The 24,352-nt window shown below is 40.3% G+C and overlaps 1 protein-coding gene across 22 annotated transcripts in view; it reads left to right on the top strand.

Annotated features, from left to right (window-relative positions):
* The window catches only part of PTPRD (protein tyrosine phosphatase receptor type D), a 1,529,902-nt gene that overhangs the window by 296,153 nt on the left and 1,209,397 nt on the right, over positions 1-24,352 (top strand). The window lies entirely within an intron of this gene.

The raw sequence follows: 24,352 nt of genomic DNA, 5'->3' as shown, positions 1-24,352 counted from the left end.
ATCCCAGCCTACGGAGAGCTGCCTGCTGAGTCTAATGTGTGAAAAGCCACCCCAGTCTGGGCATTCTCCACTTCAAACTTCAAATATACTTAAAAAAAATATATATATATATAGTGCCTCTAAAAGGATATTGCACCTTATATTCTCCTTTTTCAAGGAGTTTTAAAATGTCCTAAGAAAGGGTGCCACCTGTTTGGGATTTATGTTTACCACTCAGGCTTTATTGCGCATTGTGCTTTCCCACTGAGCTTCGTCCACCGGAGAGCATCCAGATGCAGGCTCATTGCTTCCAGTTGTTTTGATAATAATTTAGCCGAGTCTGACTCCATCGTTCTGCATGTATTACATTGAAGTTCTATGGAACATCAAACATATTTATTGATAAGAGAAAATTCGGTCTTTATGAGTGTTTCTGTAATGAAATAGGGTAAGGGATGTGGAAAGTCACTGGCAGTTTCAGTTCAAGAGATGTTGTTGAGGAAGAGAAAAATGGGAATGTTTTTATGAACATGAAATAAAACTGAAAATGATGAGATGTTCTAATATCCACCATTCGATGATATATAGGCATATTGTCCTTTGTGAATGAAGAGGGCACTGCAGATTCTTCTTGTTGGCAAGTCGACAGGGAGAAGGGATGAGCATTATACGCCCCATCTTTCGTATCCTCACAGCCTGGAAGTGGCTACTCTCACAGACATTAAGGCCTGCTCTGTGGTTTTTGAAAGGGTAATGTTTGCTGGTTAAGTGGGAGGTTCTTTATCTCTACCTGCATCCTAATCCTGCCCTCTGCAGATGCCAAGCAAGGGGACCTGGGTTTTAAGTTTGATACTGTTGGCAAGATAACCCTCCATCTCTGGAGCACTGCCTTGCAATAAAGTCTATTACCTTGTTGGCCATGTGCCACAGCATTTTACTGTCTGTTAATGTTTTGCTTCTTTTTTTTCTCTTTTTAATTTGCATTTAGAGGAGCTATCCACCTTACTTGACAAAGCAAAGCCAACTGCTGAGGTAGCTAATGATAAAGCACTATGTCATCTCTTGAATCTCAAAAATTAGGAGACAAAGAGCTACCACATATTGTCTTTTATGTCTAAAGCCAAAGCCAGTTTAATTTTGTCAAAATGTGAAAAAGAATCATCCAAATGTGGGCTAGGTCCTAGCATTCAACTTTATGTTGAAAGTTCATATTTGAAAACTGCAAGGGGTGAGAAGTATTAAGTTGATTGACTGAGAATAGACTGTAAAAAGAAATACAAGGATACTTGGAATACTCTACAGTGAAAGAGAGCTTAATATTTTGTTCCATTTGGTTTAAAATGGGAAGAAATCAGTTCAGATAGATGGAGCTCTTATATAAAGGATGTGATGGGTGCCAAACCTCTCAATACACTAGCTAAGTGTCCATATGGTTATCAAACTATCTTAATTAAGTACTTGCCTAGTGTGAAAGAATAAATTAGTTAATAGAAAGAAGAGTGATTTGACCTAGTTCTTGCCTTCAAGGCACTTATAGTCTAATTGAATATAGTTATTCACATTCTTTTTATGTTATGTAATATGTACCCTTCTTTCTCTGCAATTTCATCATTAGGGCTGTGCTAGTCTAAACCTACTTATGTATTCAACACCTCGGCTACCCTCAGTGTCCCAGAGAACACCACACTAAGTAGGAAATCAGAAATCCCAAAAGATGAGTTGGAATTTTATTTTAGGAGGACTTTAAAGCCAAGAAAGTCATACAGCTTAATGATGTTAACTCTACATGTTGAAAACAAATTCTCTCTCCACCTCTCCAACCATCTTTTCATATATATAATTCAGGTGGGATAAGTGTCAATATCAGTGAATGTCAAAGTTGATATAAAACTTTTCAAGACTTGAAAATTTAGTTCAACTACTTTATATGCTATTTGAAACCTTCTCTATACTCCCTGTCCTGAGTATTTTGTTGTAACATTTCCTTCTGCATCTTAAACATCTAGATCTCAAAATATCTCAACTTGAAAATGTTCAAGTCTCTCTCATAGCAAACAATCCAAAATACCTCTTTGGTCCTACATGGCTTTAAAGATGTCATCTTTTTTTTTCACAGTAAGTGTCTTGAAAGAATTGTTTTGCTCAAAATTGATAACCTCCTCATTTTCTGTGCATTCATCTTACTATAATCTGAAATTTGTCCCTGCCATTTCATTCTTCTAACCATTGACTTCTATGTTGCTAAAGCCAAAACTCAGATTTTTTTCATTTCATTTCTGAAAGTCCCCAGGACACTACTTTCTCTTGTTTTTTTCTAGTATTTCTTTTATAGAAAGATGTATTTATGTACTCTCAGCTCTGTTTAGAGGTTTCTTTTGCCCTGTTCCTTAAATGGCAGTGTTTCCCAGGCTCTTCCCCAACCCCTTTTACTTTTCTTTCTATACATTTCTCCTTGGATGATTCCATATATTCATGACTTCAGGTATAACCTGGAAAGTTATGATTTCCAAATCTGTACCTCCAACCACCTCAGATTCTCTCCTGAGTTTCAGAAGTATATAAGCAATAACTAGTTGATATTTACATTTGAATATCCAGTGGTAACCCCACATGACTCATATCTCAAAGAGAACTTAACCCACCTCCTTTCACTTCTTCCTATTTTCTCTTTAGCATCACAGTTGCCAAAGATTAGGTTGCTTTCCCTTTCTTCCCACGCTCTCCACATTCAGATCAGTTGATTCTCCCTTTCTAATTAGTATCTATTACACCTATTCTCTCTGTAGTTGCTGCCACGATCTTAGTCATGCTCTCACTGGGATTGCTTGGCAAAGCTAATTCCATGCAGCTAACAATAAAAAACAATGTCATTGCTCAAGTTTTCTGGCTGTATAGCTGTGGAGTTAAACAAAAAAAGTCTGGGTTAGAGTATAGTTTCTAATTACTTGAGTAATTCCCTAATTTTGCTAAATATCAACTTGGGGTTGGTGTGATTATGAAAGAGATGATACATACTAAAAACTAAGGCAGTGCCTATCACAAAGGAGATAAGTAATCAAAGCTTTTCCTTGTATTAAGAAATTTGCACTCTGCTTCCAGTTTTGCATCTTTCCAATTTGTTCTACATCCTGAAGACAGACACATATTCCTCAGTCAAAACTGTGAAACTCCTTTCTAATATTTATAAAAATATGTTAACACTCTCCTTAGATTTAGAAGGTGCATTATCCAACCAAATATCTTACTACTAGTCCTATCCCACCCCACCCCTGAAATGCTGTGCTCTGGTTTTAGAGAAATACTGTATCTCCAAAGTATAATGTTTTCTTCCATCCATTTACTGTTGCATAGGCTTCTCAGATTGTCAGAACTCTTTCATCCATTCAACTGAATACCTGCTTAGCTGTCAGGTTTGTTTCACACACCTTTACTTACTTGCCCTACTCTTCTGTCCGTGAGTCTGAGCCCAAGACTCTCCTATTTATTTCCATAACATTTGTGTATACCTCAATCATGATACTTTACACAATTTATTCTAATATTCTGTATTCTAATACACTTTTTGCACTAGACTTATCACCTTTTCTCAGTACTCTATCATCTTATAACTGTACCTCCAACAATATGCTTTTAATTAATGTAGGTGTCTTGCCAATGAGTTTCAGTCCCGGACAAGTTCGCTATGGATTCAACGTGACCAAAGAAATTGACAATAAAACATTCTTGGGGTGAAAGGGTTATACCCAACTTTATTTCCAGGTGGCAGGTCAGTCACTAGAATCCCATTCACTCAGAGGAAGTCTGCATGCAGCAAGCCGGTCTCTGCCCCTGGGCCTGTCAGTCCACACAGCCGTCCCACACAGCCATCCTCTGGGCCTCTGTCCTCGGCACTGCCACCACTCCAGCCTCTGCTCTGCTCTCCTGCAGCCTTGTAGCCGTGCCACTGTGTCGTGCCCAGAGCACTGGGCAGAGCTCTTTATATAGAGTCAACAGCCATGTATTGTCCACAGGTGTGCAGTGAGCTCGTCAACCAGGGCCAGGTGAGAATCCTGGCCACAGGAACTCTCATTTTATCCACAGTAGGGGATCTGAATTAATTTTTAGACAAACTGATCATCCTCTCCACTTAGTAGTTTCTCCATTCTGGTTGCTCTTTCCCTGCAGATATAAGGAGTAGCTTTACTATTTCTACCTGAACTTTCTTTTATAAGTAAGTTTGGAAAAATGAAAATGACAGAAGTCCCAGATAAAGTGTTGTGTCCTTTAATATTAAGCTCAGCTGCACATAACAAGAAAGAAAAACAATGGCTCAAACAAAATAAAACTCTTTCTTTCATAGAAGATAACCATTAAAAGCAGCCAGAGCTAATATGTTGGCTCCACAGTCATTAGGGTCCCAGATTCCTTCTATGTTACCTTGTTACCATCCTTCACATGCTGCCACATGATCCAAGATGGCTATTTGAACTCCAGTCATCACATCCTTATACCAGCCAATAGTAAGAAAGGGACAAAAAATGGTCTTCTCCGTTCATTTAAGGATGCTCTTTCATTTACATCTCCTAGATTCAAACTTAGTTATATGATCATACATAGCTGCAAGGGAGGCTTAAGAATTAGTCTGTTATCTGAATGGCAGTGTACTCAGATAAAAATAGAGTTCTTATGCTAAAGATTATGAAGAGATTAGGTATTATTAATTAGGCATTAGTCTCTTCTGTAAGTATGTTTGTATTTAGGACTTTATTTAGAGGATAGTGTGGATAGGAACCCAGGGAGGTGGAGTAAATACTAAGAGTACTCAAGGGAGGATAAACTTGGAAATGGTTCAGACCTCCCTGGAGAATATGTGGTTTGGCCACTGGATAACAGAGATGATGTGGATAAAGTAAAGGTTCCTATGCCCAGGATCCTCACCTAAACCTAAACTATTTGATGATATAACTGGCCTGCTGCTAGGCTACTGCTTCCACACCCATAGGCAATTAACTATTACTGACTGAGTCACTATATAAAGAGCTCTGCCCAGTGCTCTGGGCAGATGCAGAGATGAAGGAGGATTACAGGCATGCAGACTGTTCGATGCAGACATGATTCTATTGCTTGACCTATTGCTGGGATAACAAGCCAGGTAATAAGCCCTTTTACCCTATGAACATTCCATTGTCATTCTTCAGTCTCACTGAATCCATAGTGAACTTGCCTGGGGCTGAAACCCATTGGCAAGACAGATGACCACTGGTGGTTTGGCCAGGCCAGAACTGTTCTGGAGCTGCTGTGCCAACAACAGGCCATGCTCCATAGTGCAGGAGAGGAGCAGGGGATAAACAAATGGTGGCTGGACATGCAGTGGGAATTCAGGTGCCAATGAGGGTAAAAGGCCTTCAGAGCCTGCTCTTTGAAGAAGGCCAGACTACCTGGTGTGTGACCCTCGGGACACAAGTGGCTGCATGCAGGCACTACTGGCTTTGTCAAGAGTCCAGGGGGTTTGCAGAAAGGGTATTGCCAGGATGAGGTTGCATGATTAAAGGACCACATCCTGGGCTTGGGACTGCTGGATATCTCCTTATCATATGTCCTCATATGCACAGTACTGGACCTTCTGGGTCATACTGCAAATTGTAGGAAGCTACTGCTTCCTGCAATATCTCCCCTGCCCTTGACTGAGAAACCTTAACTGTATTCACTTTAAAAAAGAAAAAACTTAAGTTCCATTGTTTATCATATTGAAAGACTTATTCAGAAAGAGCTGAGGCAATAAATTGATAACTGACACAGCAGATATGCTTAACAAATACAGAGATAATCTAGAAATCACAACACCGTAAAAATGTGTTCAAATAGTTTTCTGCTCTATAGCCCTTTCAATTCCATGTTTTTTATATGAAAAATTGGCTTATATAGGTATAAGGTAACTTTAGTTCATAATTTAAATATGAATATCCATTAGCCTCATGATCACTATGCATGTGCTGGAAAATATTTTAATGAATTACAAATAGCACATCAAAGAGATGCTATGGCCTACTGAATGAAAAACCCAGTTTTTGAAAACTGCTTAAACATAATTTACCTATCCAATGTCAGTTGAAAATTTTCACAATACTCCATAATGACTTTAAAAAATCTCGTGTAAATAATGACCAATTTAATATGTTTTGCAAAGAAATATATTTAAAATGATCTTTTATATTGCTTGATATTTTGTAAGAGAGGGCTCATTTTCCCCCATTACCTAAAAATGCTTCTCAGAGAAAATAATAAAATAAAAATTACTATGCTGGGTAGGATACCAGGGGAAAAAAAAAATCCTTGAAAATATAAAATTAGTTGAACTGAGAAGTGCTATATAATGGAAAAGTGGCATGGTATTAGAATGAATTCCACTGGTTATCAGGTCCTTTTTGATTCACAGAGATCTACAGCTATTAATATTGTAATTTCAGGCAATCACAGTCCCTCATTCCTCTAATTTCTTTATCCTAATAGTATTTTTTACCAATAATTGATTATTTAGTAAAGTCAGACTGTGCTAAGTACTTTGTATTCTCATCACACTCTTTTTATTATGACAACTATTATTACTATTTCAAAGATAAGAAAAGTGAGGAAAACTGTTTTTACTTGGTAAAGAGAATCATCTCAGAAGCAGAAGGGCTGGGATTTGAGTAGTTATCTGTCTGTCTCCAAAGCTCCTACTGATTTTAGGCATGTTTTTAACAGTAGGTCAAAATTATATGATAATGATTATACTTCATAATCAGAGATGTTAGTATTGAAAACACTTTCTCAAATCTTCATGTTAACACAAATCATCTGAGCATCTTCATAATATATAGTCTCTAACTTAGTAGGTCTGAGGTGAGACCCAAGATTCAAAAAACTCATTTGGTGCCAATTTACTCGCCATCAACCATGCTTAGCATAGAAAAGCATAGAAAAACAATGTGATTAGAACATACCAAGATATTAATGGAATCCAAATAACTTTAAGAGTTCAGCTTTGCAGATAACTTAATAGAAAAAGCAGAGATCGGTGAAAGATGATTTATAATCCCTGGCATGAAAAGAACACAGAGGAGAATTTTGCAGCTACTGTGCACATCATGAGTTAATTGACAACATGGGCAAGAATGGATGAAAAATACATGCCATCCCTAGTGCATTTGGAGCTCACCATTGCTCCAATACCAAACCCAGACAATGAAAATATAAGAAAACTATTGCCTGTATCTCTCACTGAACATATATGCAAATATCCTCAAAAAACTATTAACAAATCAAATCAACAAAATATAAAAAGAATTATACACCATGACCAATGGGATTTTTCCCAAATATGCAAGGCTGGTTCAGCATTTGAAAATCAATAATGCAATGCACCACATCAACAGACTGAAAATGCAGAATCACATGATCCTATCAATAGATGTAGAAAAAGCATATGACAAAATCCAACCCCTTTTCATGATAAAAACTCAGTAAATTAAGAAAAGAGGGGAACTTTCTCAAACTGATGAAGATTATTTACAAAAAGCCTATAGGTAACCTCATATTTAATGGTGAGAAACTCAGAGCTCTTTCACTAAGTTCAGGTAAAAGGAGAGGATGACCCCTTTCAACACTCTTTTTCCACATGGTAATGGAAGTCCTTCCTCATGCAGTAAGTCAAGAAAAGGAAGTAAAAGGATGATATGGAAAGGGAAACATAAAACTGTCTTCGTTTGCAGATGACATGATCATTTATGCAGAAAACAGGAAAAGTCAACAACAAAAAACATCCCTTCTGCAACTAAGTGATTATAGCAAGGTTGCAGGATATAAGGTTAATATGCAAAGGTTAATTACTATCCTATATACCAGCAGTGGATACCTGAATGTGTATAGCAGCTTTATTCATGATTGTTAAAACTTGGAAGCAACCATAATGTCTTTTAGTGGGTGAATGGATAAACTGTGGTATATTAAGACAAAGGAATATTATTCAGCACTAAAATAAAAAGAGCTATTGAGCCATGAAAAGACAAGGAAGAAAACTAAATATGAATTACTGAGAGAAAGCAGCCAACATGAGAGGGCTACATATTGTGTAATTCCAATTATATGTCATTCAAAAAAAAGAAAACTATGGACACAATAAAAAGATGAGTAGTTGCTAGGGTAGGAAATGGAGTTTTTATTTATTTGAGGTTATTGAAAATACTCTGTATGATATTACAGTGATGCTTATGTCATCATACATTTGTCCAAACAAATAGAATATATATACCAAGAGTAAATCATAATGTAATCTATGGACTTCAGGTGATTATGATGTGACAATGTAGGTTAATTCTACAATTTTAATATAGTTAAAAACTATATATATGTACTATTCTTGTGAGTGACATCGATGATGGTATTGGCTATGAATGTGTAGAATAGGGTGAATATGGGAAATCTCTATACTTTCCTCTTAATTTAAAACTGCTCTAAAACAAAGGTTTTAAAAGTCAAATAAAAATGTAATAACAAAAGAAAGGGTGCTTATTAAGCTACCATACCAAGAAACAATGATTGTGAAGGCAATTATTATTAGAATGGAAGCCAATTTTGTTCTCAAGTAGGAGAATGCTTAGCATCCTAACATGACAGTAACTAAAGAATGGCTAATGTTACATTTGAGTTATAACTAATGCAATTAGTTACATGCCTTGTGTATGCAGGCCTATTTAAACCTTTTAATACTTAAATTATTTGTATTTGAATGATTTCTGTTTTCAAAATTATTTCACATGTTGTGAAAACATTTACATATAATCTGCAGCCTTGCTATTCAAAGTGTAGCGCATATTGGTATCATCTGACAGCCTTTCAGAAAGGCATATCTCAGGTTCCAAAACCAAATCTTCTGAATCAGAATCTGTATTTTAACAATAGCAACAAATGGGTTCATATGCACAGTAAAGTTTGGGAAGTACCATTCTACAGGAGTCTGATCTTTAAAACATTGAAAGACCCAAGAAAATATCTCTCTGTGTTGTTTTCAAAAAGTATATTTAAAGCAAATATGCTTCATGTAAAAATGAAATGCTGAATATGTAATCACACAGTATCAGTGTTTCTCTTGACAGCAAAGTGGTTCTTATATCAACATGAATCAAAATAGTCCAAACAGAGACTGCCCTTGAAAAACAATTTACCTCCTTGAAAATGTTTTTTGGCTTTAAAATTTGTTTTCCTCATCTTCCCATTTTTTTAAAGATATTGTACTGAAAAATTATGATAATTACTGATTTAGGATAATTGGCTGAAGCTGACCATGGGTTATTATCCCATCAGTAGCTTGACACTTGAGGTGGAAGGAAGGAAGAAAAACATAAACACAGATTATTAGAAAAAAACCACTTCCTTAAATTTGCTGTTGACTTGCCCTTTGAGTTTTTAGATTCACATCTCCACTTTAACCTGAGCAAAACAACAGGTGCAAACTGCAGATGGATTCTATCATAGTCGCAGACAGACACATCTGCCACTGGTTATCCGAGTCTCAATTTGAAAGATGGCCAGCAGCAACTAGATTTGTGTCATGGGGTGGCAGGGCAGAGGGCTTCTTTGAACACTGAGGTTACTTACGCTATTTCTGTCTGAGCACTAAATCAAGACCACCTTTCTAGCTTCATTACAGAAGCTAAATACTGGTTTTCCTCCCTGCTCATTGCTATAATTAAACACTTTTCTCTAAGTGAAGAAAAGGGCAAAGAACCTTAAATAAACTGTTATACATTTACTTACATATCTAGCTTCATAATGTATATATAATGCATACAATAAACATTATATATAATGTATATATGTATATTAAATGAAGTCAAATATCTATGTAATATATATATAATTCACCAAAATTGTCCCGTCCAGCGGGACCTAGTTATTTGTGGGGACGAGGGGGATCCGACCTGAAAGAAAAATGGGGGCGAGAGAAGAGCGAAGGCAAGACAGTATTCTGATCAAGCCTTCAAATTTTATTGTAAGACGGGGGTAGATATACACCAGTGTTCAGGGGCAGAGTGGGCCATAGGATACTTGTAAGCAGGGGATTGGCTGCATAGCAGGGATGGCGCAGCGAGTTACATTCTGATTGGTATATGATAATGGGGAAGGAGGGGGAGAAGAGTATCTCTTGGCGCGCGCGGGCTTTCTTGTTGGCGCGCGCGGGCTCGCAGCTAATCTCCAGGAAGTGAAGCAGGAACCTCATGAACTGTGGCCATCTTGTTGTCTTTGTGTGGCTCCCAACATCTCCTCCCTTTCTATTTATTTCAGAAAGGTGGGCCTTAATCGAGTGAGGGAATAGAGGCCTGGCTCCTCCAGCAGGGTAACATTTCGCAAATGCTCTCGGTATCTTTTAGGGAGGAGAGGCAGAGCTGAAAGCCAAATTGATCTTAATGTATCAAGGCTTTATGTACATATGGATACCAACCTCTATGCAAGCCAGGCATATTCTCAGGGAGGACCAGAGAGGTTCTAGGAAGAACCCTCCCTTGCGGTACTTTGTCTCGCACTCATCTCGATGCCCATACCCTCATAGTTAGGGGTCTGTCTGGTTCTGGCCGACCAGCATATGGGCCACATTAATTACGATGCCAGAATTGATGGTACCATGGTTGAGGCGTCTGTAAGGTTGAGAACTGGAGGCCGGGAGCACTGGTTGGTTCGGTGTCAGACTCTTCATCACAGGCTGTAAGTCTGTGATAATGAACAGCAACCGCTGGCTTGACGAGCTGGTCAACCTGCTCTCGAATAAAGGCTGTTAGTTTTCTTAAGGCCCAAGGGCCAAGAGACACTAAAAGGAGGAGTCCTGCCAAGGGTCCAAGGATGGTGGGGATCAGAGTTGTGAGCCATGGGGACTTAGTGAACCAGGACTCAAAGGGACCTTGGCTAGCTTCTCGCTCTCTCTCTGGTCTAGCTTTTCTCTAAGCTTTGACATTGAATCTCTTATTATTCCGGAGTGGTCTGCATAAAAACAGCATTCTTCTCTTAAAGCTGCACACAGTCCTCCATCTTTTAGGAGCAGTAGATCTAGCCCCCGTCTATTCTGCAAGACGACTTCAGAAAGGGAAGTCAGAGATTCTTCAAGTTTGGTAATAGATTGTTCTATGGTTTTTAGATCGTCGTCAATGGCGGTTCTCAGCCCTTCATAGTTTTGGTTCCCCTGGATGATGGCAGCTGTCCCTGTTCCTACTCCTGCTGCAATTCCTACTCCCACTAATGTGGCTAGGGTCAACGAGACTAATTCTCTCTTGTACCTATTTTTAGGGTCGAACTCAGTGACAAATGAGGGATCATCATGATATATAAGTCTCGGCACTAGTTGAACCATAACACAGAAATCATGGGAGAAATTGAAAACAGAGGTGGAAACACACGGTGTTAGTCCAGTGTTACAAGCCCACCATCCTTGACGGGGAGGGACTAGATATCTAGATTCACTCGAGGTAACTATGGGTATGGTGTTATTACACAGACTCTTATGGGTTGAGGGAATTGTTCCTAAACATGTAGCTTTTCCAGTTACCTCAGTCAGGGTTAACTTCTGCATGCCCCAGCTACAGGCTTCGTGGCTGGTCGTATTGTTAAAATTGCCTAACAATCCTAGTCCTTCATAGTAAGGAGGTGAAGAGGAAAAGCATAACCAACAGGATTTGGTAGTATTTGGGTTGGTGGTATTTAGAACTCGGAAAGCTCCTTCAAGGAGGTTGAGAAGGCGCTGTCCGGTGCTAGGAAGGAAGGCGGTTTGGTTAAGAGTGGAGACGAGGGAAGGGGTGGCAGCGTCTGCAGGTGGGGCTAGGGTCGGCGCAGGTGGGGCTGGGAGACGCGGCTGGTCTCGCAAGACAGCGTTGGGTCCTACTGGGACAGCCGGAAGAGGCTCTACTTTAAGCCTGAGCATAAACAAGACTCCATTATCATAGCCACTCTGGTAGAGTCTCAGTCCCCACATAAGCCCGTTTTCCCAGTTTGTTGTCTTTTTTCCTGCATCTGTGAAAGAGATGTCAATAGGGTTGCAGATCGGGTATTGGGTACAAGTATTATTCTGCGAGGGCTTCCGCTGGATATTTATGAGGCTTTGAGGAGATCTCTTTGCACTTTTTGTCAGCCAATGACATGTCCCTGTTTGTTCACAACCCCAATATCTACAGAAAAAATCTGTCCACCCACCACACTGTGAGATCTTGGTACTGCCAGCTTGGGGGCCTGGACATACATAGAAGCAGGTGTTTTGGAGTTCTTGCATGGAATTATGGGAACCGCATCCTGGTATCCCTATTCTACCTTCGTGCCAAGGGTCTTGTTTGAAGAGAGAGCACAGGTCCACAGTGAGGTTAGGCCACCAAGTTCCCCTAGGGTGTTGTCCTGTTAAATGGACTACTACTTGTTGGGAAGCCGGGGTGATGATTTGCCATGTGAGCATCTTAGGTTCATGGGGGTTAGGGTTCTGGAAGGTGGGAAGTAACTGGGTCATTAGAATTGTTAGTGACACAATCATTTTTACACAAGCGAATTTTAAGAGGGTTATCAGTTCAAATTATTTGCCAGTCCGGTTCTGGTTGAGGCGCTTTCTTCACAGAGACTAGGTCTCTTGCTTGGAACTGGTGAGACACTGAGAGGTCCTTTGACCTTGCCTCCTGAAATTAAACAGAAAGGGAAGGCTTCTCAGGGGTTAATATGCCCTGGACTAGAATTATTGTTTTTGCTTTTATTTGTGTCTAGAAGTTTAATGAGTCTGTCTGGGAGCCATCGGGCATTTTGTGCCTTAGCATCATATATGCAAGCATGTCCTTTCCCCCATATGAGCACAGGGTCAGGCCCGTGCCATGTGTTGGTCATCGGATCTCTCCACATAGCCTGTGCATAATTATCTGCCGTGGAGGGATGCCAAAGGCGATCAGCAGCGGTTTTACCCGCGGAGTCATAAGTAAGGAAATTAAGAACAAACAATGCATGATTTAGGAGTGTCTTTGCATTACCTGTTTTCGGATAGAGTACTTCTCCCCCCGACTGAAGTTTGAATAACATGTTTTTAAGGGTTAAGTGGGCTCTTTCAACAATGCCTTGGCCTTGGGGATTATAGGGGATTCCTGTTATGTGCTTAATACTTAACTGCGCACAGAACTGTTTAAAGCTAGAGCTGGTGTATCCAGGCCCATTGTCAGTTTTTAAGATTTTAGGTGGTGGTAGATATGCCAGGCATGAGAGAACATGGGTAATAACATTTTTAGTTGCCTCTCCCGTTTGCAAGGATGCACATAGGAAACCACTACATGTGTCAATAGACACATGGATATATTTTAATTTACCAAAGGGAGGGTAATGAGTGACATCCATTTGCCATATCTCTCCTGGAACTAACCCCCGGGGGTTGATTCCGTTATGAGGCTCTGGGAGGAGAGTTAGACATCCTTGACATTGCCGAACTATTTGGCGGGCCTGTTCTCGGGTGATTGAAAATTTGAGTCTAAGAGTATGAGCATTGAGATGATGTAGTTCATGAGCCCGTTGGGCTGCAGCCAAGGGTGAGTCTGACGTGACAGAGGCTACTAATTGAGTCGCCAGATCAACTCTGTCATTGCCTTTGGCAAGCGGCCCTGGAAGGCCAGTGTGAGCGCGTATGTGCCCGATGAAAAAAGGGGCATCGCGGTTTAGAATTAATTTTTGCAATTTTGCGAATAGGGGGGAAGCATTTGTAGAGGGACGTATGTAAGGCACTGTCTCTAATAGGGGAACAGAGGTTGCTACATAGGCACTGTCAGTGTAAAGGTTAAAGGGGGCATCTATTAAAAGCTCAAAAACTTTGATTATTGCAGTTAGTTCAACAAGTTGTGCAGAAGAGAGGTCTGTCTGTATTCGAGTAACTTGCCCATTAATACTGAAAGCGGCTATACCGGAGGAGGACCCATCAGAGAACACTATCACGGCCCCAGCAATTGGCGTGGTTTTAGTCCTCTTGGGAAAGACAACCGGGGTCTTTTGAAGGAACTGGACTAATCTGTCTGCAGGGTAATGATTGTCTATTGTCCCCTGGAAGGAGGTGCAGCTAATTGCCCAATCATCATCATGTTGAATAAGCCATTGTAATTGAGATGTATTGTATGGGAGGGTTATAACTTCAGGGTCTCTCCCAAACAACTTGAGAGCTGCCTCTCGGCCTAAACGTAAGAGGGCAGCAACTAATTGAGGATAGGTAGCTAAGACTCTAGGGGGGGAGGCTGGCAAATGAACCCAAAATAGTGGATGGTTTTGCCAAAGGACTCCTGTAGGGGAGAAGGGGGTAGGGAAAATGAGCAGCCACAAACTTAGATGTGGAGAGAAGTAGCTAATGGTCTGTTCAGAAATAGCCCGCTCTACAATGGTTAATGCCTTTTGTGCTTCTGATGAAAGCGAGCGGGGGGAGGAAGGATCAGGGTCTCCGCGTAGGACATCAAACAAGGGCTTTAACTCTCCGGTGGTCAGCTTTAAATAAGGCCTGAGCCAGTTGATGTCTCCTAGCAGACGCTGAAAATCATTAAGAGTGTTTAAGGAGCTTCTCTTTAACTGAATTTTCTGAGTGAGGATTTTATTAGAAAATAATTCAAAGCCTAAAAAAAGTTGGGGGGGGTGGACCTGGACTTTTTCTGGGGAAATTTGTAGTCCTCGATCTCGGAGGGCAGTGACTAGCTGTTGACTGGCCGCATAGAGCTGTTGCTGGTCAGGACCGGCAAGAAGAATATCATCCATATAATGGATAATATACAAAGTGGGGAAGAGCAACCTAAAGGGGTCTATAGTCTGGGCTACAAACTTTTGGCAAAGAGTGGGGCTGTTGGCCATTCCTTGTGGGAGAACTCTCCACTGAAACCGGGGAGAAGGCCCTACACAATTGGTAATGGGTATACTAAAGGCAAAACGTTTGCAATCATCAGGATGCAAAGGTATGGAGAAAAAGCAATCTTTTAGATCAATTACTAATTTGACATACCCTTTAGGGATGGCTATTGGAGAGGGAATTCCCGGTTGTAATGCGCCCATAGAGACCATAGTCTTATTAACCGCCCTGAGGTCTTGTAGGAGCCTCCACTTGCCTGATTTCTTTTGGATTACAAAGATTGGGGTGTTCCAAGGGGATGTAGAGGGTTCAATATGTCCAGCAGCCAGCTGTTCTTGCACTAACTCTATGGCTGCATTTAATTTTGTAGTGGTAAGGGGCCATTGATCGATCCAGACAGGAACATCACTTTTCCAAGTAATCTTGTCTGCCTGGAGTGCAGGAGGAGCAACGGCCCTTACGAAAAATGTTTTTCAAACCCTAAACCTGAGCGGTCTATCTTAGGCGTGGCCAGTATCGGGTTGGGATCTCCCTGTTTTAATTTGCCCAACCCCTGACCAGGGAGGTAACCCTGTGAAAGCATCTGCTGTGTTACAACTTCATTAGGGCTACACATGATGACCTTCATTTGAGAGAGGATATCTCTTCCCCAAAGATTTACCGGCAACCCAGGAACTACGAAGGGTTGAATGAATCCGGTATTTCCTTCTTCATCTTCCCAGTTTAATAACTGTGAGCTCTGTAAGGTGTTTCTTGACTGCCCAATTCCTTGTAGATGGGTCAAGGAAGCGTGTAAGGGCCAGCTGGAGGGCCATGAAGCCTGAGATATGACCGTAGAGTCGGCCCCCGAATCTAAAATTCCTTCAAATACTTTTCCTTGGATCTTAAGTTTAAGAGTGGGGCGTTCTTTAGTAATAGCTTGGATCCAATATAAGTCTGAAGAACCTGGGGTAGAGGAGCCTCGCTGCTTATGAATAGCAGGGTGAGATGTACTTAAAGGGAGGGGGAGCGCCTGCGCAAGGCGCTGACCTTTCATAATGCTGACAGGGCACTGGGGGGCACTAGCAAGAATTTTTATTTCTCCAGTATAGTCATTGTCAACTAAGGAAGGGTGGACAATAAGGCCGTTTATTGTGGTGGAAGCTCGCCCTAAAATTAGAAAATAAGTATCTTTGGGAGGTGGGCCATAAATTCCTGTGGAAATAATTGTAATTCCCTCTTCAGGCGTTAATATTGTTGAGGAGGAGGCACAGAGGTCAAGTCCTGCACTCCCGGGTGTGGCCCGATAGAGGGCGGGAGTGCTACAGCTAGGCTGTTCCCCGAGGCCGGCTGAAATGGAATTGGCTGGGGGGCCCGGGGCTGGCCCCTCAGCCCGTTTCCCTGAAAAGGGGGGGTGAAAGGATTTGTGGTACTGTAAAAAGGATTTGTTGGATTGTTACGGCACTCTTTGGCCCAGTGCCGCCCCTTATGGCAGCGAGGGCAAATACCGGGGACTGACCCAACTCTAGGAGGAGGAGCTGTGGTAGGGCATTGGCGAGCGAAATGGCCTGGCTGTCCACATTTAAAGCAGTTACGCATAGGCGGTGCGCCCCTGGGGAAGGAAGGAGGATAAGAAACCGGGGGAGTTTGAACAGCGGCACCTACAGCTAAAAGGGCTTGGACTTTGGATGTAAAAGGATCGACATCTCTACACATTCTCAGCATTTCATCAAGAGTTTTGTCTCGAGTCTTACCGCGGAGGACGGCTCGACATGCCGAATTGGCGTTTTCATAGGCTAGCTGTTTTACAATCTTATCATTGGCAGCCGCGGAACCAAGGGTCCTTTCGGCGGCCTCTAACAGTCTGCTAACAAATTCGCTATAGTCTTCTTGCGAGCTTTGAGTGATCTTAGTTAGAGGAGTGTTAGCAGTCCCGGAAGCAGGGAGTGATATCCAAGCGCCCAAAGCGGCATCTTTCACTTGAGATAAAAGACCAAGGGGAAGGCGCTGCTGCCTGGTTTCAGAGATATATCTGCCCTGTCCCGTAAGCTTATCAAAAGTCCAGGACGCTGTTGGGGAATGAGGGTCTTTTACATTGGCAGCAGCGATGGTCTGACAGCGGTCAGCAAAATCTGCCTTCCAAGTTAAAAACTGACCACGGGTAAGCACAGCCTGGACTATACGCAGCCATTCACCTGGGAGTAAATGTCCTCCTCGAGACAGCGAATCAAGAACAGAAAGGGTAAAAGGGGCATTGGGGCCATAAGCTTTAACGGCCGCGTTCAGCTCTTTTAAGCTTTTGAAATGGATTTTGTGAAATTCTCTAGGGCCATCAGCAGGCTCGGCCGGCTCTGGCTCAGCCTGCTCCTCTCCCTCACTTTCTATTTCCTGAGCAGCAGGGGCGTCTTCGCCGTCGCTTTCAAGATCGCCCTCTTCCGGACTATGTGTTGTGGAGGTGGGGCCAGAGCGGGCGGAGGCCCGGGTAAGAACAGGAAAGAGCAGTTTTTTAGGTTGTTTTTTAGGTTTTGTGGCTGTAAGCGGTTTCTTAGAGAGGCCCCTTTGCGAATATAATGCGGGACGAACTGGTTGGGAGACAACTAATTTTTGGAGATGGCAAGTTATTCTTTGTTCTACTATCTGTGCTATTAGGTCTTCAGTGCTGGTAGGGGGGCTAACAGGACCGGGAGCCGGAGGGGGTAGCGGAGGGGCCGACGGGGGCAAAAAGGCCGGGGCGCAAACATTGGGAGGCTGAATAGAGGGAGTGTAAGAGGCTCTTTTCAAAACTGGGGGTGTGTAAGAAGGGGGGTTAAGCGACGGGGCGGCAAGAGGCCAATCTGGGTTGTGATACTTGGCCGCTTCGTCTTCTAGTTCAGCCGCGTCTTTCGGATCTAAAGGCTCGCCATTTTGGCTCTTAGTCACGACTGGAAAAACCTTTTGTGTATCGACAAAGTCCGAATCTCGAGGGAGAGGCGGATAAATGCAACATTTGGGAGGGGTATCATGGAGGGCACTGAGCAAAGATGGTGTCGGGCTAGGGGAGGGGGACTTAGCTGATTTTGGGGCAGGGGGATCACTCGAAAGGGACGATTTTGAGGCCGCCCGAGATAGGGGGCGGAGGCAATATTCTGCTACTGACAAGAGTTGACGTTTATCAGGGTCAGTATTTTCAACAATATCTCTGATAAGACCCCAATAGGAAAATACTGAAACAGGAACAGAGTCAGGGCCGTTTTTGATAAGGTAATCATTTAAATCTCTACCTACTTTCTGCCATTTTTTAGGATGAATTTCGGGGCCATTAATGATAAACCACGGACAGACTTCATCAACAAAAATAAAAAACTTTACCAAGTCTTTCTTTTTAACTCGAACTCCTCTCTCCCTAAGTGAACTTTTTAGGTCTCTTATGAAGACCGCTTCTTTACTTAATTTAGTTCCCATTTTCTTGTAAGGCGGCCGGTACTCACCAGGGACGACGACCTCCGTGAGCGGCGAAAGGCGTCTCCTATTGTTTCATCAAGAAGGGGTCTGGCCAGACGATATCTTACTCGGGGGTCCGCCTGCGAAGGATCCGCGCCTCGAGCCCCACGTTGGGCGCCACTTGTCCCGTCCAGCGGGACCTAGTTATTTGTGGGGACGAGGGGGATCCGACCTGAAAGAAAAATGGGGGCGAGAGAAGAGCGAAGGCAAGACAGTATTCTGATCAAGCCTTCAAATTTTATTGTAAGACGGGGGTAGATATACACCAGTGTTCAGGGGCAGAGTGGGCCATAGGATACTTGTAAGCAGGGGATTGGCTGCATAGCAGGGATGGCGCAGCGAGTTACATTCTGATTGGTATATGATAATGGGGAAGGAGGGGGAGAAGAGTATCTCTTGGCGCGCGCGGGCTTTCTTGTTGGCGCGCGCGGGCTCGCAGCTAATCTCCAGGAAGTGAAGCAGGAACCTCATGAACTGTGGCCATCTTGTTGTCTTTGTGTGGCTCCCAACACAAAATAGCATAAATTATGCCCCTCCAAAAAAGCTGAAACTTTAAGATATGTCACAACAGACAAGCTATTTTTCCCTTTCGCTTTAAAAAAATTTGTCATGTATTTATATTCTTGTGAAGGTATTCAGTACTTGTCAAGTTTTACATACATGGAATTGTTAAGGCAGATACTGTTCTACATATTCAAAATGTATGTGTGTGTGTGTGTGTGTGTGTAGGCACACTTTTAATATATGAATAAGGCATGGATATATATTTTATGTGTAAGACCAAGAGTAATATTCTATACTTCAAAGACTATGCCAACATTAATATTTTTATTCTTAAATAATTCTACATCAATGAATATGAAGTTATCTGACAATGAATATATATATGTGTCAATGAATGTACAATTAATATACACACATGCATGTTCTGAAACCATGACGGCATAGTATACTGTGAAAAATATACAGTAAAAGATTATATGTGCCTGTGTTTCTATAGATAGTGATTAAATGAGACTGAATATTTTATATATTAGATTTTCTGTTAAATTTTTAGAGCAACAATATTTCCAATTAAAGATAGTGTTATTGACATATACAAAAATATTCAACATTATCAGAAATCAACTACAAATAAAAACGATTAGATACAGTTTAATTTTTCCTTATAAAATTTGCAAAAGTAATGATCAACAGAAATACTCAGTTCACTGCAGATATATATATATACACATATATATATATATATATATATATATAGAACATATAGAACAAAAGTCTTAAGTAGTTTCTGTTTGATCTACATTTCTAATTTTGTCAATTATATGTCGTAAGTAGATAATTATATACTAACCAGCTCTAAGTGCAAAGACACTTACTGAGTCATATTATTGTTAGGTATAATTTAGAGATAACCTAAATATCTAACAATAGAAATTATGACACATTATGTGGCCATTCTAAAAGGTGCTTTGTTAAAACATTTAAATCAGAGGAAAATACTCAGTATATCAAGTTAAATGAAAAAAAAAAAAGATGCAAAATTAAAAGTCCAGTAGAACTCTATAATTTTGTAATCACATGTTCCAATCAATATCTATTGTCTACTTTTTTTGTTTGTTTTTGGCAAGCACTGTCTAGGTATTTGGATATATTAGTGAGAAGATAGAAGTCTCTGGTCCTCAGATAGCCTATGTTATAGCAGGGACAAGAGTAGAAGCATAAGGTTTAAAACTTTTAATGATGAAATCCTGATTAAAGGGGTATAGGTGATTTGTATTTTATTATTTGTCCCTTTCTCTCTTACCACCTACATTGAGAATTAATAACTTTTATGGCAACAAAAATAAAATACTTTAAAATGCAAAACAAAATCAGAAAAATAATTCTACTTAAAATGGTGCTTAACTAGTAATAGACTCATAAATCTCAGGCATAACCATGATCATTTGTCCTTTTCAGCATTCAGTGTTCATTTTCAGCATTTAATGTCCATTCCCCTTGGACATTAAGCTTCAGACAATATGCATATGTCAATCTTTTGCTATTCTCCCCTCTATTGCAAAGGCACATACTAGTCCAATTTGTTCTTAAAAAAAATATTTCAATGAAAATATAATTAGTTGCAATTAATATGCAAATATGAATCTTTGTTCCTGGAATTGGTTTCCCTGGCTCAACTTAGCACTGCAGTTCTCAGTGATGATCCATCCGTTGAGAGTCGAACCTGATGCACATCTAGTATGAATTCTCTTTGGGATATAACTCAAACTTTATTTACCTACAACTGTATGATCTGTGATTTTTGTCATTTAACCAAATCATTTTTATATTTGCATATGACATTTTTTGAAAACATCATGTTTAATGGCTGTATAATATTAGAGTCACTCAAGTGCTAAGTGGGTAATTATTCTCATTTTGCATCATGGCTATTATTATATTGAAATAAACTATATTATAAAACCTATTGAAGGATTCCTAGCTTATCTCTAGTAGGTTATACAGTGTTGATGTCAGATTTTTTTCCCTTGGTATCTCTGTCATTGGTCTCAAGCACCCAGACTCCTCAAGAGACCAGACTCCTAACATGAAAAAATGGAGGGGGCAGGGAAAAAGCAGGCCAAGAAGCATTTGGAAAAACATGTGCCCTGAGTAGATGGGACAGCCAGTATTCTGCTTCACATAATTTTGCCCATCAGGAGTATCAGTCTTCATCTTTTTACTTTGTAATAAATTAGAAAATACTTTTTCAACATAAAACTTTCCAATTAAAAAAAAAAATGCTGAATGGACCAATCACAACATAACCCCCAAATGGATTTGCTTTCACAGAAGGAGAGTTCAAGTTTATGTAACTTGTACATTATCACGTGCTATGTCCTTGACATAGCCTTTTTTTGTTTCTCTTTTTGTTTCTTAAGATAGTGTAGGGCTTAGGGACACTTTTTAAACATTTAGAATTTCTATGTATGTATATGGAAATATCCTCAGCCTAAATTGTCAGGCTTATGTATGTTGAATCAGATGATTCTATTTTAAACTTATTAAATGTATGCTTACTTTTAAAATTATTGGGCTTTTTAAATTTTCATTTTATGATTAATGTACATAAATGTCATGGATAATTATTATGAGAATATAGGGAAATTAGGTATATGTACACAAATCATACACTCAGTTCCCTTCTTAAGCCATGTATACTCTTAGATCTACAATCTAATATTTAAAGAAAATGCAGTGTATAATAAATCTTGAATTTGGAATAGTAGGTATAATCACAATGTCCTAGCCTCTTGGAACTAGACAGGGAAAATAAAGAACCAGAACAAAGGGAAGCTATTTTTTTTCCAAACCAAGAATAAACAATAAACTAAGCCCTAGTGACTATAAATGCAAGTCATGGAGGTGGTAGTTCTTAGAGCATAATGCATGGAATGATCTACCAATGCATCAAGAAAATTCTATTGAATCTAATAAATCTATAACTCTTAATAAAACAGTAGGCAAGGAATCATAGAGCAAGTTAAATGCTGTCAGATCATGTGCCACAGCTTACATCAGAGGACAGAGTGAAATTCTGAGTATGTGCAAAAGCAAAAACATACAATTTGGCATAATTCCATACCATTAACAGTGTAAGGCAGTGCTTGCTCATCTCAACAGCCTCAAGGATGTATTTTGTCTTTCTACATGTCTACATTTTATTCATGGAATAACTGAATGAGTTAAAGTGATGTCCGTATTAGCTTCTGTCAAGGATGCTCCTGGCTAGGGACCATTGGGGACTTAATGGGGAAGGGAGGTGTTTAGGTAGAGAATGCAGTACTTGAGGACCCACCCAACTTTAGACATGGAAAAGTGCCCCCTACTAGACAGCCTTGATTCAAAGACTTTAGTATAATATTTTAGATAAAAGTTTAAGGAAGAGAAAGTATTGCTAAGGTTAAATGCCATGCTCCTGATGGCTCAAAAGTGCATACATTAACTAATTTATCAAAATTTACATAAAATATTATTATAATGTAATACAAACAAGAATAATCATAGTAACTAACTTTTGTACTTGGTACAATGCCAGGAAATAAATTGTGTATCTCACATGAGTTGATCAATCCTTACGTCAATCTATGACATAGCTACTATTATTACATCTACTTTTCAGAGTAAGTGGCAGAGCTGGGATTTGAACCTGATCTGTCTGGTTCTGGAGGCAGTGATCTTAACCTTACTGAGTCTCATAATGGATAGATGCTTTGCCTAGTAGGCAGTGAAGTCTGACTCTGACCCATACTTACTGAAGATCTATTGCTTTTCAAAGCACAAACTCTCCACTCTGCTAAGCTGCCTTTTCTACAAATGAGGGATCTGCAGGGTGAAACTGATGTCTAAAAATCCTGAAAACTCCCTCATTTTCTTCAAGACAGAAAGTGTTTATTTACCCTGCTTTAATCACAATCTATAAAATAGTGCTGCAGGTAATAGTTCCGTTGCAGGAGTTTGGCACCACCTTTTGATGTGTTTCTTGGAGCAACATTGACTGGAAGACCATTCAGGTTTTCTTTGTTTTTCTTGTTTTATCAGTAGCTCTCCACTTGGCACTGTAAGAAAGGAAAAATAATATTCCTTCTACCCTTGTAGGTCCTTGGCTGATACCTCCCCCCACCCCAATAAGAGACAGATTAACAGGAAAAAAACAGAAGTTAATAGCATTTATACCTCCTATATACATGGGAGATACCCAGGAAAACTGAGTAACTCCCCCAAATGGCCCATTCCACCACCTTAAATACCATCTCCAACTAAAGACAAAAAGTGTTGGGGGTAGAGGACTAGTTATGGGAGGTTATCAGGCAAAAGCACAGTAAACAAGGGTGCAGTAGTTGTGCGGATTTAAGTTGATGTCTTCTCCATTGATGACAATTTCTAGAGATTTGAAGTCATCCTCCTCTCCTGGGTACAGAGATGGAGACACCTTTACAAATGGAGATTTTCCTTGTAAATGTAAATGTCTTTTACAAAAGGGTGATGACTTCCCCTGTGTCTGCTACTTCTTAAAAATAATGAGTCTAAATTTGTCTTTATGCCAAAGAAAAAGAAGCATGTTTGGGGATGACATTATGCTCTCTTTCACCAATTTTCTCCATCAATCTTGCAGCTCTCTTGGGGCAAAACGTTGGAATCTATCAGGAAAGATCTCTCAAAACATTCAAAAGTAAAATTTCTCTAGCTAGCATCCTACTCTGTGTACCTAGGTACAAGAGTTTGCAGGAACCTCTGGGCTTAAGCCATCTCTGCCCAAGTATTTTGAGTTTATCTTTCCCAGTCTCTGACTAAGTCAGAGTCCAAACAATTAAATCCCAGCTCACCATAGCTGTGTGGCCTTAAGCTAGTTTCCTCATTGGCAGACTAGAGGTTTTAATCATTTCTGTTTAAGTTTGTCTTGAGAATAAACTTAGCTGAATTCATGTAGCATAGTATCTAGTGCATAGCAGGAACTAAAAAGATTAAATACTATGATTTTCTGTATAGAGTTTATTATTCAGATTAAAGGCTCATAAGCAAAGACAGAAATGTCCAGCAGTCACCGTAGACTGTAGTATGATTGAAACACTTGTGATTTGTTCAATTTATGCTGTAAATCACTCAAATTATATTGTTACTCTTCTAATCGTCACCTTTGTAGGGGAGGAAATTTTTTCTTTTACTCTAAGGTTCTTTTGACTGGTCTCTTAATTAAATTGACATATTACAGATTAACAGGAGCAAAAAAAAAAACCCGCAAATTTAATATCATACATACAGAAACCCCACAAAGATAGCACTCCAAGACAATCAGGCACTGAGGCTTATACACCATCTTGAGTTAAAGAGATGGGGTTTTCAGTCTGGGACACAGGAAAGGAAGAAAATTCACAGGACACTGGAAGCTGGGAAGCGCAAATTTTGGTAAAAAGGTGTTTGTTGTGACATGCAGAGACAATGGGACACAGAGGAATTTGAACACGCATGCCCTGCAGGGCTCCTGCAGTCTACCACACCTAACCCATGCTTATTTTAGTGATCTGTGATAAC

This window comes from Manis pentadactyla, chromosome 3 (assembly GCF_030020395.1).
Source record: "Manis pentadactyla isolate mManPen7 chromosome 3, mManPen7.hap1, whole genome shotgun sequence".
NCBI lineage: Eukaryota > Metazoa > Chordata > Mammalia > Pholidota > Manidae > Manis > Manis pentadactyla.
The sequence above is the reverse complement of the archived record's forward strand: the minus strand, read 5'-3'. Positions and strand labels throughout refer to the sequence as shown.